We start from the raw sequence: 16,490 nt of genomic DNA on the forward strand, positions 1-16,490 counted from the left end.
CAGTGACAGCTAGTTGGAACAGGATACTAAATCTAAATGGTCATATTAATGTTAACAAAACATCTTTGCTAGCAATACTGAAGAGGACATAGTGAGCATGTGGCTGTAACTTTACACTTGGTACTTAGAAGCTGGCACTGTTTTGTAATCCAGGTAGAAGTTCAAAGAATATGCATTAATGTGCATTAACAGTCTTCAGATTTGCACATCCTTAATGAACCCCACGTCTCCCTCCAAAAACAAAGCAAAACAAAACAAACAAACAAAAAAAGTAAAGGAGGTTCTGGAATAAAGGAACAGTGCTGAGGAAATTAAAGTAAACCATTATTTTCTTTTTAAAAAAAAAAATAAAACAGGAACCATTCTAACATAACTCTATTTCTGCTTCTGGCTGGCAGTTACAATCCTATGACCTTCTTTTTTATTTTAGTCATAAGCTTTTATCTCTTGAAGCAACATGGCAGAAGCTATGGGTACCAGCTTATTAAAGTTCAAGTCATTGTTAAAAGCAAATACCTACTGAGCACAAGCCGATGCAACTAAGAACTCTTTAAATTGTTTACAAAGAGTACTTGTACCTGGCCAAAAAAAAAAAAAAAAGACTGGAAATAAAAGACTGCGAGTTTACTTTCAATCATTTTAACTCTCGTTTCTGGGAAACAATTAGTTTCCCAAATTGTTTGAGAACAGAGATGCTATGGCCACATTCTCTCACATCAATGGAGTTTCACAGTTCCAGGTGTGCAGAACTGGCAGTAGAAATTGCCTTCTAGTATCTGAAGTTATTCCTAGCTACACAAACAAAGCCGCAGGGAGATTTTCCCCTTGTCAATTGTCAACGTATTTGTCCTTCATTTGGGAATAAAAATCCATTAGGTTATGTCTATTGTGGATTCCTTTTATAAGAGGAATGTTTAAGAGGCATTCTTGTGCCATGGTGAAATAGTGCTTCTTTGGTTTACAGCATCCGTTCTGGCTCTCTGTTGTCTTGAAAGCATTTCCCTTTTGTGACAATAAAATTTCTGCCAAATTTTAACTCTGTAATTCCTTGTTAACAAGGAGGAAGGCCTTGTACTTTCAACACAGGACAAACTCAGGAATTCAGTGCTCATTTTGAACCTCCCCAGCATCCTCATACGTGGTCAACTGGAAGCAATCTAATTTGTCTTTTATTTGGTGTGTGGTGATGTCAGCATTTTAGTTTGAATACGTTGCTTTTGAGGCCAGTCTCCAAACTACCCCTGGTTTCATGGTCTGGTTTGCATTGCAGAGAAATTGCAGGATGTGTGGAAACCAAAGCAGACAATGCGCGCTGGGAAGGTACCTGACGTGGTGCTGTCAGGCGTTCAGTTCACAGAACCAAACTGGTCTGAAGTTAACCCTCCCTACACCATTTCCAGACTGACTGTTGAGTCCTTTGCATCAACTATTCTCAGCCCCATAATGAGGCAAATGTTAACAATGCAAAATTTCTATCACTGGTTAAACTGAAATTAAGAAAAATTGCTGAACTGCTTCAAATCAAGCAAGGAATGCTGTGGCAATACTCAGAGCAGAATCTGTAAACTTTAACTGTTAACCTGCAGCTTTGGCCAGCTCACAAATGAGAACAGAAATTTACCTTTTTAAAAAGTGATTATTATTAAAGATATGATGAATCATTTAAGAGCAGTATTTCTGTAGCACTTTCAAGTGCTTAATTTTCAAGTACAAATTACAATTCTGTTACATGAGTGCATGCTGAATTTAATCTTACAGTCTTTAGTGTCACAATGCATAAGCATGTGTTACTGAAAAATCCAGGTAGTATTAAATTCAAGAACAGGTAGGAATGATTATAAAAGATGGAATATTTTACAAAATCAGTTGGAATAATGATGGGCTAGGATTCTGACACAAATATTCTGTCAGAGTAGTTCTATAGTTTTGATACAGAAGTATCAAAGATTTGAATGCTATGAATGGTCAGTTCTGAAAGCAACCTAAATCATTGACAAAGGAAATTCCTCCACATGGTTGCTGTGCATATCCTGCTTTATAGTCAAACAAAGTAAAAATACCCCCCAAAATTACATTTTTTTAAACCTATTGCCTCCAAAAAAAAAGAAAAAAAGAATTATTTAGGAAATCAGTATCTGTAAATTAGGGAACATTGTGTATTTTAATATTTATATTGTCTTCTCATAACAAATATTTTCAGCATATCAAATGTTTCATAATACAAAATGTAGACTAACTGTTAATAATCGAAGTAACTGTACTTTCCATTTAGACCTTGGTAAGCAAAATACTTATGGATACATATAACCTATGTTGAGATTGTCCTTGTACATATGTGTGATGCACTGGTCTGACCAAGATCAGTGATCTGATATTCATAATTTAGGTGTGCATTTGGATGAATACATCGCAGGGACACCTAACCTCAAATTATACACATGGTTATACACATATATTTCCATATGTAGTAGAGGAGAGACATACAAAGTATATGACCATAAGGACATAGGTTATTTTAATGATGAATGTATTTTAAAGTGAGACATCTATGAACCATTAAAATAGCATGAATTATCTCATCATTTGCTTCAGCTGACAAAGAAGTCTTTAATGGGAAGTCAAACATCCCTATGAAAAAGGCTTTTAAGCAAATCTCTAACTGGCTTTTTCCCACCTGCTGGATAGTAGTCTATAGTGTTGAACGCAACTGGCACTTTTACGTAGTTTGTGATGATAACCACTGTGTTTCTCTTGACCTATTTGCAAGATTCTCTTATCATCATGAGCAGTGATAGGTGTTTCAACTCCTCTTCCCTCTGTATCATCTTTATTTTTGAAAAAGGAGAGAACAATTTTGCTTTCATACTTGCTATTTCTGTTATTTCTTGGCTAGTCAGTTGCCCATGCCCCTCTGCAGCACTGCCAGTGTCCCTCTAAGATAAAAAGCATATCTCTTCTGCAATGCATCTTTTCTCAAACAGGGTGGTGCCTCAGATTCCAAATCCGTACAGAAAAACCGCAAGTCTCTGTGTAGCAACTTGATACAGCACTGCACAAACCATGCCACAAAGTAGAAGTTATCAGGTTATTTTAGGGTTCCAGTAGATAGTAATATTGAACTGCATCTCCTGGGGCAGCTCCAAACTAGAACTGAGCCAACACCTCCGAGGAATGTAGGATTTTAATGTAGAATTCCAGTGTCAATCAATCATTCAGCATTAAAGATTAAATACAAGTAGAAAGAAGAAAGTTAACAAAAAGCAACTGAAATACATCCTCTTTGCTCAAATACTTTGTGTATTTTTAAAATCAATGGACTTCATAGAAGCAAAACCTGTAACTGTTGAAACAAAATAGAGCACAGACCGTAGAAACCTCATCATGCAGTCTTTGCTTTCAGTTGTTATCTCAACATCATCATAATTTTCAAACATAATTTCAGTATAGTTTTTAATGGAACACAAATATCTATTTGTCAATAAAGAAACATCTTTAAATGTTTAAAGAAGCCTAATTAAGGAATTACTACTTCCTTGGTAATCATATGAAAGGTTTTGGCATAAAACCCCTCAACTTCTGTGGATCACATATTTTATTTATTACCACTGTGTTTTAAACATTTGAGCTTTAGTTTATAGCATTTAAAAGACTAAAACATGGTTATCAAGTATGACTGTAAGTTAAAAAACAATAGCAGCTTAGCTAATGCTAGTCCCAGATGATAGAACACTTGAATATGATATAAAAATAATCCTTTTCAGGGATTTGGGACTTATTCTTTTCTCATGTAGGACACTGCAATTTGTCAGTGAACCATAGTCAGGTCAGTATAGTGAGGTTGTGCCAGACAGCTATGAGAAAAATAATTTCTTTTTAAAAGCAAATCAGAGATCTCAGTCTTCTCTGAATATGGTGTAAACAAGGTGCATTTGTTTCTTCTAAAACACGATTTCAGTTTTACATTGAATAGTTAAGCAATATTGTCCTGGTATTTCCTGTTAGAATCAGTTCAATACCATATAATATGACTTTATTCAGCCATAGTTATTATTTAGTACCAGTGATTTTAGTTTGCCCTAAATATTTAGGAAATGGTTAGTAGGAATCTTATTTTTTAGGTGAAGAGCAAACAAAAGCCACATGATTTTTATTTCCCCCTTTTTTCAGCAATCCATTGAAGAAAGAAGAAATATCATGTGATTTAGGTGAATAATCATGTGTCACAACTAATGACAGTAAATAATCATACTGCAAAATTTGCAAACAGGCCACAGGTGTAAATAATCTGCATAAATCCTTCAGCTAATAAATTGAAACACCTAACAAACAAAACAGCCAAGACTGCTCATAAATGATTTGTGAAAATAAAATAATATGATTTGCCATTGATTATTATTCTCAATTTGCCCACTCCCCTATAGTTTTCTAAACCAGGTCAACAAGCTTCTGCAAAATCTGTGTTAATATTTAAATTATGTAAAGTAATCTTTTCTAAAATAAAATTCTAAATACTTATTCTATAACTCATTTATAACTCATTTAACAGGCTTTAGTCTTGTTATGATATCATATAAACACACCAATATCCCTTCTGTACAATCTCACCAGATGATCAACTCACTGAACATCACAAAAGCTGGAAACCATGGAAGACAGCCGAAGAAGAGAAGCAAAGAATCACACAAACACCAGAGAGCTAGGAAATAGCCAATGACAACAATAAAAGATGAAAATGACAACAGAACTCAAAGAACATTAGGAAAATCTCTCCATGAAATCAACTTGTCAAAAAAATAACAACAGTGATCACTATTTGCTTATGACAGCTACAGTTCCAATTGCTCTGCACTTCTACAATGTATTCCAGAGTACCCTTGATTTATTCACAGCTAATTTCTTAAAAGTCACAACAGCTTTATGAAAGTCTGCAGCATCACTGGAATACCAATATTTTTGCAAAAGCCTCTAAAATGCAGAATAATAACCATTAATATCAATATGAAAAAGAGATTTTAAAATTGCATATTCCAGCCATAAGCCACTAGATATCCCTTTAGTACAGGTTAACTTTCTTTTCTCTTAGGGAAATATTTTGAAAAAAACCAAGACACAACTGAGCAAAGAACTAATGTATCCTCTCTGCAGGACATTACAACTGCGTGTGTAAAATCTTGTGAGGTACCACATTTCAAATGGCTAAAACTGCAATGTAAAATGGTTATAGGGGATGGAGACATGATTCATATGTCTCAGCATATGGGTCAAAGAACCTTGGGTAATGATCTCTCACTGATAAAGCATTATTAAGGGGATAAAGTTCCAGCCAATTTTAGATTATTGCAGCACAGATCTCATGGAAAAGTAAATCCCAACAAGAGGGATAGTCTGGCTGGCTGACACTTGTAATTGTTACTCGTGGAAACAACAAATCCATCTGCCTAACAATTTCCTACGCTTCTCCTGTGCTCAGCCTCCCCTGCTGCCCTTTTGCAAGTAGCCCATTCTTGAATACTGGCAATATGTTAACACGTGAGTTGGTAGGCTCAGCGACTCCCAGGTGATAAGGGGGAGAACAGGCAACTTCATAAACAAGGTTCTTTTGCCTGTATAGGGATTTTGAACATGAGTAGTTCTACCTGTAAGCCAAAACTGAAGTGTCAAATCCTAGATGAGGAAAATAGATCCTAAGACACAGATTAATTTTTTTTCCATTAGAAATCTTATTTTCCCTTCTAAAGGTCATTTCATGACTACATAACTAATGAGACAGGATATATTCCCTGAGTCGTCTGGGATCTGCCACAGCACATCTGACCAAAGGTGTAGCTACTGAACTATGACATTCCAGACAGATGAGGAGCTGCAGCTGCAGCTCATATCAAAGCTTGTGTGGCAGTTCATATTTGCCAATATATCTTTCAGGCTAAAAAGATGTGATTTCCTCCCTGGTGATTTCACAAGTAACTTTCATCAATAGTTTGTTGTAAATTTAGCATGGCAAGGGTTTGCAAGAACATACTTGCCAAGACACAGAGGTTTCCTTTATGAGACTATATATGTTTTAGTCTTCTTTGGATGATAATATGAACCCTAAGTAAGTATTTCTGAGTTTATTCCTCCAGGTCTCCAGAAAGAATAAAAAGGAAAAGAGGGCATGCATCTCTGACTTGCTTGCTAATGTACACATTCATGATACTGTGCTCCCTTCAGTTGTTTTTGAGTACTTACCCACTTACAAATACAGGCATTTGAAATGGAACAAAACGCAGAAAAGCTAGAATTTACTATTCTGCTGTGTCATATAAATATTCAATTAAATGCTGCAACTGAGATATGACACTATCTATCACCTTCAGCATTCTCAACATTTGTAACTTGACACTTAGCTGTTATTTAAAGCCTATTCTATATAAAAAGCAGTAGTTTAAAATTGTGACTCTTAAGTTGTCTCCTGCCATACTTTAAAAAAGAGACACTTTCTACTCCTAATCTGTGTTCAGAGTAACCCTCACTACCCATTTTCTTCTCCTAGTTTTCTGCTACATTTTCTCATCTGTTTTAATACATTTTGTTAAGGATGTTGGAACCGTAATGGCTTCTTTTAATTCTACTTAGTATTTTTTCTGTGTTCTATGGCAGTCGCCTTATCCTGTTTGAAAGCTTTTCAAAGAAATATGCACTACATACCTGCGAAAGCTTACCACATTCCGGTACTGATGAAGAGGAGGCAAGAATGCCAGATTAAAAATCACCCTGTGCTCTCAGGCCTTGAGATTTCCGATTTAGCAAATGTCATCAGAAGAGTCCTCACTGATTCTAGCAGCCGCAGTGGGCCATACCGAGGGCTGGGGGAGATGCTGCTTACTTGGTTGAACGGTGTTCGTTCAACATTCTTTTCTCACCAATTCGGCAAATTTGCCCTTGTCGTCTTACACTAAAATCTAAGCAAAACAAAAAAGTCTGCTTATGCTTACCAGGCAGGTTTCATCCAAATTTTACAGTTATAATTAAAAGCTACATTTTGATTAAGGAAATTATGAATTACAATAAAGTGCAAGGAACATGCAAAATGAATAATTAACATTGTATAGACTTCAGCATCATAATTAAGATTAAATACTACATATATTCAAACTGGATTAGCACATCCACTGAAAGCTGTTATGTGCTCAGTAGGAGAGACTATGCATTCACAAAATAATGTTTTATGAGGAATATTCTAGCAACATTAAGCATAAGGTTGTCATATATAAAATGATTAACGTTTTATATAAAAGAAGCTGTAATTCCAGTAAATGAAGTCATTTCATCTCCCTGCTGCTTCTACCTTTAGGAATATACTGTAAATGAAAAGTGGCTCAATGTGAAGTCTAGTTAAATAGAATATGAATCCTCTTGTTTGAAGTTAATGAGACTTGGAAACCTGCATTTAAAAAAAATGTTGTGATTTTAAATCACCAATTTCATTAAGATTTGCACGCAGCACGTACATTCTTGTTCTATTAATGCTTCCGCATTCTTAGCTACGTAGGACAGGATGTCACCTTGTTTTTCCTGATCTTTGTTTGCAATGCGTCCACCACTTACAGCTACTTCTCAATACATCTCACAAGATCTCAGTCTTCCAAGAGCACACACATGGCTTCCATGAGCTACAAAGAGAACACTGCTTGAATTTAAGCACACGCTTAAGCAGGCATTGTTGAAAGCTAGGAAGTATTTCTGTTGCTTGTAAGACTATTGCTGTTCATCTTCAAGGACTTGTTTCTTTATAATGGGGAGGATTGCTTAAGAGTGAACCTGCAATAATGGGAAGTAGGTGAAGTATGAATCTGCGAAAATGCTCAAATGCAACAGCAGTGAGAAAAGTGACTCCTTGGCTACTGATTACGCAGTCATTTTGTCAAGGCTGAGTACGTACAGATTGCTGGGGTGTTACTCCCAGCAGTAAAATGTCCATCTGCAGAAGGGGTGCTGACAAGTGGCCAGCTGCTCCAAGCTGACAGATCAAAGGAGAAATGGCCTGTAATTTTCTTCTCAAGAGAACAGAAGATGGCAAGGTTAAATCCTGTCTACGTAAAGGAGTGACAGGAACGTCAGATGTAGATAAGGCAATATATGTATTGGCATTTATTGTTTTAAATCTGCTGCATCTAAAAAAGTAGCTGCTCTTCAGGACACACTGGGAAATCCAGGTCAAACGTGGTGGGAAAAAGATTATGCATTATGCTCAATGCCATTACTTTTTGATTAAAGGGATTTTGGTTGTAAAGTCACAGAAAAGGGGATAACTCACTTTATATCACAAGTTCATAAACTATTTGGCAGACTTGGCCCACTTGTCATTGCTAGACAAATAGGTTGTATGGCTGGGTGGAGGCTCTTCAGAAAGAGATTATGCAGCAGAAGACTGCAGCCTATGGTGCAGCACGCAAGCGATTCTTCAGAAAAAAGCTGCAGTCACTCTTCTGTTGTTGGTGTTATCTTACATATGAGAAGGGCTGGCTGGGATCCTTGCTGGGCCCCTGCCCAAACAGAGATAATTAGCATTGCTGTCAGAGATAGCAGACACACTGCCTTTACTTAATCTCAGTGGGCCTGACCAAACCACGGCTTTCCTGTGCCGTTCCTGGCACGGTAATGAACTCTTTGTAGCTTTTACCCACTTACATTGTCTTCTAAGTGGAGAAAGCATAGCTAGAATTTGATATTAAGAATTTTCAAAGAAAACAGATTTTTTTTTCCCATGAAAGGGAAATGGAAATGATTTTCCATTTCTATTCTGAATTTACAGCAGTGCCTCAAAAACATTTTTGGAAAACTTCCACACCTGCTTAACCAAATGAGAGGACGCAGTTCCTGAGGAGCTGTTTTCTCATTTACATGCAGCTGGATTTCACAGAAACACAGTTTTATATCCTCCTGTGGAGTAAATCTTTTTCCTTATGGTAGTAAAAAGAAGTCTGTGCAAACATAAACTAATAGATTAGAAAGTTGAATTGTACAGTCCCAATTTTTAAAATATCTTCCTAATGTGGTAAAAAATCTCGGCAAGATGCATATTGCTATTGTCAACAGAAAAAAAAAGATTTTCAGGTCCCACGCTTGCTGGAACCCAAGTGTTAGTAAATAAGGGTCAATAGGCCACAGACCCAGGAAACAGTTGGTTTTCAGGTTTCAGTTGCATTTACTAAAGAATAAATAAATTACTGTTTATGTTACGCATGACTCTTGTTTCACTGTTTCATGTTGTATCTGTCTATATGCGCCTGCTCTCCCCTGCCTTCTAGCTAGCATGTCAGCTTGCTGGAGTACAGACTTCGCGTTTGATCCTTCTGCAGTGATTAATACAGCTTGAATATTGTCTGTGATGGAGGCCCCTAATAGAACATACACGATAAAGGTATTTTCATGCTAAGGCAGGCCAGGCTCAGAACGGCCTTTTTGATGACGGACGTATGCAGGCACAGGTAACAGGGTGTTAGGTGAACTCTTTTACTACATTTCCGTGGAAGTGGGGGAGGCAGGAGCTGCTGTCAGCACCTGGGAAGGAAACACTGATCTGTGGAAACCTGTTGGTCTGCGAGGCAGTGGGTCCCGGCCCGGCCCCTGAGCCACCAGCCGCACGTTGGCGTGGGTACGTGGTGAGCGCCAGCTCCTGGGCTTTGGCTGCCCGGGACAGGGTGAGAGTGGGAGACCGCGATTTGGTTTGGGATGCTGAAAGCTCCGTTCTGTCGCCTTTCACTGGAGCTCATGGGCACTGAAACTGTCAGTGGGAAACGGACTGACTTCTGAGTCATTTTACACTGTCTTGGGTCGTACCTGTGTTTAAGTTTAAAGACTGAGTTCAATTGTTTAAAATTGTCTGGTAACTATGGGATTATAAGGAAATCACAGGAGTAGGTACTGCTTTATAACGTGAAATATTCATATCGGTACAACTAGATCAACCTTATAGATTGCATGATTTTGAGAAGTCTTCCTCCAAAACCAACTTGTAAGCCTGGAATGAAAGAAAATGACAAAGTGGAGCTCATGTCTCAGGGGCCAACCACTAGGAAAGCTCAGCGTGGCTTGTCTTACAAGATATCAAGCCTTCCTGGAGCTAAGGAGTAGCTTATCAGCTAGGATCAAAAGCACAGAGTATGCCAAAGAGCTTGGTAATTTATTTTTTTTTTTTCTTCCACTGGCAATCCCCGATCAGCCCAAAGGTATATGGAAAGGATTCACACAACTGCTGACACCCCAGAGCTGTCAGGGAGGGCTGTAACAATAGGGAGCATGCGTGCTGCTCTGCTATGGCCATCCTACCTCCCGCGGAAAGCATCAGGTTTCAAAGGGCAAAAATGAAGCGACACATTATCTTTCCACTTTAAAATTATAAAACTCATCTGTGAACTCATACACTGCAAATTTTCATTCATTCTTGTCATTGGCAGAATGAAGTCCATTATTCACCTGTTAACTTTGCTAGGCAAAAAGGGTGTTTTAATATGTACAATTACATACATTCAAGGTAATCCATCTCTTAGAAGAGGGAATGAGTCTGGCTTAGGATGCCGAAAAGTTCTGCTCAAATCACAATACTCCTGAAATTTAAACCACATTTGACTGTCAAATCATTTTAGATATTGGAGTGCAGCAGGCTATGAGGAAGATGGTCTCCAGTGACACACGATATAACCAACACTGCATGTGTGAACAGAATGGAAGCTGTTAAAACCAGAATTTAGGATTTATAACAGCAGGGGTGGAAAGATCGTCCACTCATGCAATAACCACACAAATGGCTTTTGTTTTTCTACTTGTATCATAATTTTACATAGCTATTTCAGAGATGTTGAAGGAAATTTCCAAGACACTTTTCAAAGCACAAAAAAGATTTTGATTTGTATCAAGACTAAAAAGAAGCATTGGATCCAAGATTATTCTTGATCATGCATATTCAATGACCAGTTCCTGACAGAGGAAGTAGTCAGAAATAAAAGGTTCATCCAGTAGCATCAATGGGTGTTAGCATTATATCAGGAATAAATCTCACTTTGCTAAGAAAAAGCTATGAAACATCTCTAAAATAAGAATAAGTTCCAAGTATGGTCCCTTTTTGGAAGTTACTACTGCATTTCTCAGGCTAGTGAATACTTCAACCACATATCTACCCCAGGCAGTATTACCAAGCTATAGCAACAATGAAGGATACAGACAAATCTATGAAAAATGTAATTCCTGCTGGTTCTTGCAAAGGTTCTTGAGTGTTTTTATATGCTTCTCTGCAGTTGTTTTAGAAAGCATGGAGAAACTAATTCCATGAGGACTCAGGTAAATAAATAGCAAAATTGAGAAGGGCAGATTGAGAAAATCTTCAACTTGGAGTGCACATTTTTTTAATTTCAAAATGCAGAATTTGCATGCAAAAATACTTTATGGATTTATAAATGTGTTTAGATCTCAAGCTGAATGTCAGAGACTACTACCATAACTATAAATTAGTTTTATAGTGATACAATTGCAAGTGCTAATACTACATAGCATTAACAGCCTTATCAATTACAATGCCATAAACATATTTTATAGCATTATAAATTTTTATATTAATACAACCAGGCATCAATAGTAGTAACTCAAAGTTCCCTGTTATATGTTTAACTTCAAATTTGACATGAATGTGAATGTGGATCGCCACACAGAATAATTTTCACATGCCAATTTTAAATACAGTCTGAGACAAATAAGATCTCTTAAGTGGAAATACTTCAGGTGGAATCTGCCCTCACTAAATTAAGCTATTTTATGCTGAAAATGGTACCAAGGTAAAAATGTTAAATTTTTTTTCATTAAGGCAATTGGTATTGATCCATAAATCACAAAGAAACACAAAATCTTGAACAACACAAGAAAACTATCAGTTCAAGGGCAATAAATTGTGCAGAAAAAGGCATAGAAATGAATGTGCTACATTTGCATTTATTTAACAAAATTAGACTCCAATTGGCCCTGCTGAAGAATCCTTCAGTAAGCCTTTTAAGGCTAGCTCTGGTCTTGAATTCACAGACCTCAGCAGATAAAAAGAGTTGGTTCATATTTCTTGTAGAGTCAATCCCCACTATTCCTGTGTTTCCCTACACAGAGACACAATAGGCTTTGTCGAGGCTAAAGCCAGGGTCAGACATAAAGTACATTTTTTCATGAAAATTTTCACTTATTAATGAAGAGAACATTTTCCACTGGAACATTCCTGGCTTATCTGGTAGACTGTGATCTTCCCACTACACAGTGCCTGCATTTCAGCATGCCACTGCAGTGTTTACATTGCAGGCTGATATTATTCAAACTCTGCACTCAAAATATTTTTCTGCAAAAAAACCTATAAATACAGTCTTCTGCTAAGTGACTCTAAAATGATACTTTGAGGTTGTCACATTTACTATTTTGTTAACATAACGTATCAGATATACTTAACATTCAAAATAAAAAATGGCTTAAGGTAAAAAGTGCTACTGTCATATTGCTTAAAGGTTATCAGATATAAAGTTTCAATTAACTCGAAGCTGATCCAGGTAGTGATCATATCCAGAATGGAACCATGCAGACTGAGGTAAAATCATTTGTCTGAGCTACTTCTGTCTTGGCCTCTGGTATTGTACTGCTCACTTAGGACTAACGCTTTTGGTAAATTTACCAAAATGGACTGGTATATTTACACTTAAGGTCTCCTCAGCTTACCTTTAAGGAAAGGACATACTGGCCTGACAAAAATGAAAGGACAGAAATGTCCTCACAGGAGACAGACAAAATTCTGCCCTGTGTTGGGTTGTTTAATTAAGGCTTCAACCTAGTTAGAATGAATACTGATTACTACACTGTCAGTGTAGCAGGAGTAAATTGGAGCTGTAAAGGCCAACTGGGCATTTGGGTATATTCCCAGGCAAACTACATGATTTGCACTGACCTCTATGACTACTGAAGTGTTGATTATTTTCTTCTGGTGGATTGGCTACTCACATCAAATTAGATCAGTGACACATTATGGGTGAAATTTGTCAGTTTATACTAGCCAAGAATTTGGCCCCATTTACTTTTTCACATATTCTAACCAAATGAAAAAGATTCTTTTGAAAATGGCCTTCAAGTCACATATGTTGTATTGTTTAAATCTGCTTCAGCATGGAAAGAATGGAAGATAGTAAATATGATATAATTTTTACAAAGTAGGAATTCAGAATTTTAGGAAGGGGGAAACTCAGAAAAATACAGCAAATCATTTCAAGTAGATTGGCAGGAATGCTTAAAGGGAGTAGAATTGGCAGATGTATGGATATATGATATAATGGGAATAAGTAAGCACCCTTGGGGGGGTAGTGATACTCTACAGAACTAATATGAATTTTCAAACACATCACTAATAGTGAAAGTTTATGACTGGATATCCAAAGAGTTTCATTACTGTCTTTTATAAAGTACTCTTGAAATTAAGCTGCCATGGTATACAAAATAAAGCTATTGCATGGATTTGTAAGCAAATAAAAGACCGGAAATGACATTTAGGTAATAAATGGCCAGTTTTTACAGTCAAAATCCTGCAGAGAACTATGCTGGGGACCATGCTATTCAACATGTTCATAGATGACCTGGAGAAGGGATGAAGTATTCTTATGATAGAAATTTATTAACCTTACTAAAAATGAAAGGTGAAAAGACTTACAGAATATGTAATGATATCTAGTGTCTCAATGATAAAATGGCAGAGGAAAATCAGTGTTGATAAATGCAAAACAATGCTCACAGGGAGAAACAACTATAACTTAACACATGAAATAAAGGGATCTAAACTAGCTATTACCACTGAAGGAACTCTTGAAGTTAGAATAGATATTTCAATGAAAATATTTGCTTAATGTTGGGTAGGAATCAAAAAATTACCTAGAAAGCTACAGTTTTTTTTCCCTGGAAGCAGATAGCTGTCACTATAAAAGAGAAGTAAGACACAGTCAGGATATCTGCATAGAGGAATATCAGCCCATCTCTGATAATATTTACCCAAATTAAAAATGGATCTCTGAATCTTAGAACTCAGGGGAATTTGCACCTGGGGCTTTGTTACAGACACAGCTCTAGGAGCACAGAAACTTGTGGATGGCAGGGGTCCATCAGTCAGAAGTTTTAGCCAGCCAGGAAAAGATGATTTGTCCAGAATGAGCCACAGACCCTCATCCCATATACCACATTTCATGGCACATGCAGTGTTCTTCAACAAGCTTATGACCTTATGGCAGAAATGTAAGAATCTAAAAATTATGTATGTGCTAAAGGAAAAGTGTGATATTAAAGGCATTACTAGCATTCCTTGTCCCTACAACAGTGGAGAAATTCTTAAGGGAAAAACATGCAGATTATCCAGGTAAGTGTTCCCCAGCTACAGAAAAAGGCAGACTTCTTTTTTTCCTACCCATCCCAAATCCAGTAGACTACCATTTGACATGGGGAAAATTTTCTTCTGGGAAACAAGTCTAGTGACCATTTTAATCCTGAGCAAAGGAGGGTATATGAATAATCACTTAGGAGATTTCTTAATATCTCTAGGCATGTCAGTGCATCCCTTCAGCATCTCTTTCTAGCCATGTTAAGTCTCCAAGCTGAACCCTTCAAGCACAGATTTAATTAATGTCAATATAAATTCAGTACCAGCAACAATCAACAAATGACAATTAAGAGTCTTAGCAGCCCCCTCTTGAGGATACCAGCAAATCGAACACCCAAAGACAAAGGTCACAAGTTTTAATTTTTAATTAATTAATTTCTTAGATCTATCATGTTACACTGTCTCCTTCGTACTCCACCTTGTCTGGAAATTTTTCAGTGCTTCTCTTTTGGCTAGAGCTTAGAAATCTTTTTCTGTTTTCAAATCTATGCTTATTATTAACAAATCTGAATATACATGATCTTATAGCACTAATATCCTACTAATAAAATTAATTTTATCTCATCATCATCAAGCATAGATTTGATCAAGATCCAATGCCATCATCAAGATATTTTAAGTTTAAAATATACTCCAATGATTTCCCTTCAAAAAAAAAAAAAAAAAAAAGCACTGGCTATAAAGAAAGCTTAAAAACTCCGCACGCCTTCTGGAAACTAAGTACAACTTGGTAGTACTGCGCAGTTCATTAAGATGACGTAAGTTGGCTCGGATGCTTTAATCAACTTTGAAAGCCACTTGTTGATACACTTGCATCCAGAGTCTGCAGAACCCCAATCCCAAATAACTGGTTCCATCAAGAATCGTAATCAGAACAAATTTGTGTAAGGCAGCATTTTTTCAGTCTATCAGACATATAGGTCAATCTGCCTTATGATTAAGATTTTTGCCTAATCATGTTAAGGAGCATTAAATTTTAATTACTTGCAAATTAGATGAGAGTTCAGAGAAGCAAAATCTCTATTGACAAGAGAGAGCTGTTTCCAATCTGCTACTGCCCATGTGCCTAGTTTTAACAACATTATATACACTTATTTGTGGCCTTATCATTTGACAGATCTAAACACTGACAGTGAAGCAAGACCCTTTCTTTAGCTGGGGTGAATATAAGGTGACATGGAACAATTACATGCCTAAATCAAAGGATTTTCTTTTGACAAGTCTGGAAACTAATACTTTTATTTACACCTAGTAGGCCTATAATCAACAAGTAAACATATAGATTAATATGAAACCATCTCACAGAGTTTCGCTATACTAAAAGCTCAGCTATCCATTTCAAATTCTAGTAGTACTTACAGCTTATGCAGATGCATCTGAGCTAGTTATAAATGAGCTTAGCAAAGGTTATTGTAGATGCATACCTACAGAAAACTCAGGGAAGACTTGCTGCCTTATTATTTGTGTAGGGTTCTGGATGGTTTTTAAAATCTGTGCTAAGCCACGGACCACTGAAGCTACTCTTGTTGTTTGTATCTGAGGTACTTATTTTGGGGCCTGTTTGTGTAATTCAGGAATTTCAGTGTATATGTACTCAGTGTCATACCCACTGAAACTTGATCATATTCTGATGTGCAGAGTCTTCATAACATGTCACTGACTCCTTACACTTTTTCTACTTAGGACAATTTTTCATAAAGAATATGCAACCTGCAAGCAAAAATATAGTACACACTTGAATTCCTCCCCAAAAAAGAGATTCAGTTAATTCTTTGGTATATATGAATAACAATATAACTGACTTCAAGTGTAAATTTGTCTATGCATAAGTAATTTAAGCAAAGTAACTTTGGTAGAAGAAAATCTGATATCACAGATTGAGAAAACTGGAGACAGAAAGGGATTAGAGATGCAAACCCCACTGAGTCAGGAAAAAAATAAAAAAGAATAAAAAGAAGTTCTTGAAGTAATTCATAGTCTAGGATTAGATGCAACAGCTGTACACAATCAAATCAAGGAGGACTGTGATACGACAGAAAGTTGGACAGCTTTGGCTGAAGTTTAACGATTA

The 16,490-nt window shown here is 36.7% G+C and overlaps 1 long non-coding RNA gene across 2 annotated transcripts in view; it reads right to left on the reverse strand.

Annotated features, from left to right (window-relative positions):
- Nucleotides 1-1,572: 1,572 nt before the first annotated feature.
- The window catches only part of LOC138682323 (uncharacterized), a 96,408-nt gene continuing 81,490 nt past the window's right edge, over nucleotides 1,573-16,490 (reverse strand). For both annotated transcript variants that reach the window (XR_011322428.1, XR_011322427.1), the window contains one exon: nucleotides 1,573-6,941. This is a non-coding gene — a long non-coding RNA (uncharacterized lncRNA). The remainder of the gene's footprint in view (nucleotides 6,942-16,490) is intronic.

The sequence above is a fragment of the Haliaeetus albicilla genome, chromosome 27 (genome assembly GCF_947461875.1).
Source record: "Haliaeetus albicilla chromosome 27, bHalAlb1.1, whole genome shotgun sequence".
NCBI classification, from domain to species: domain Eukaryota; kingdom Metazoa; phylum Chordata; class Aves; order Accipitriformes; family Accipitridae; genus Haliaeetus; species Haliaeetus albicilla.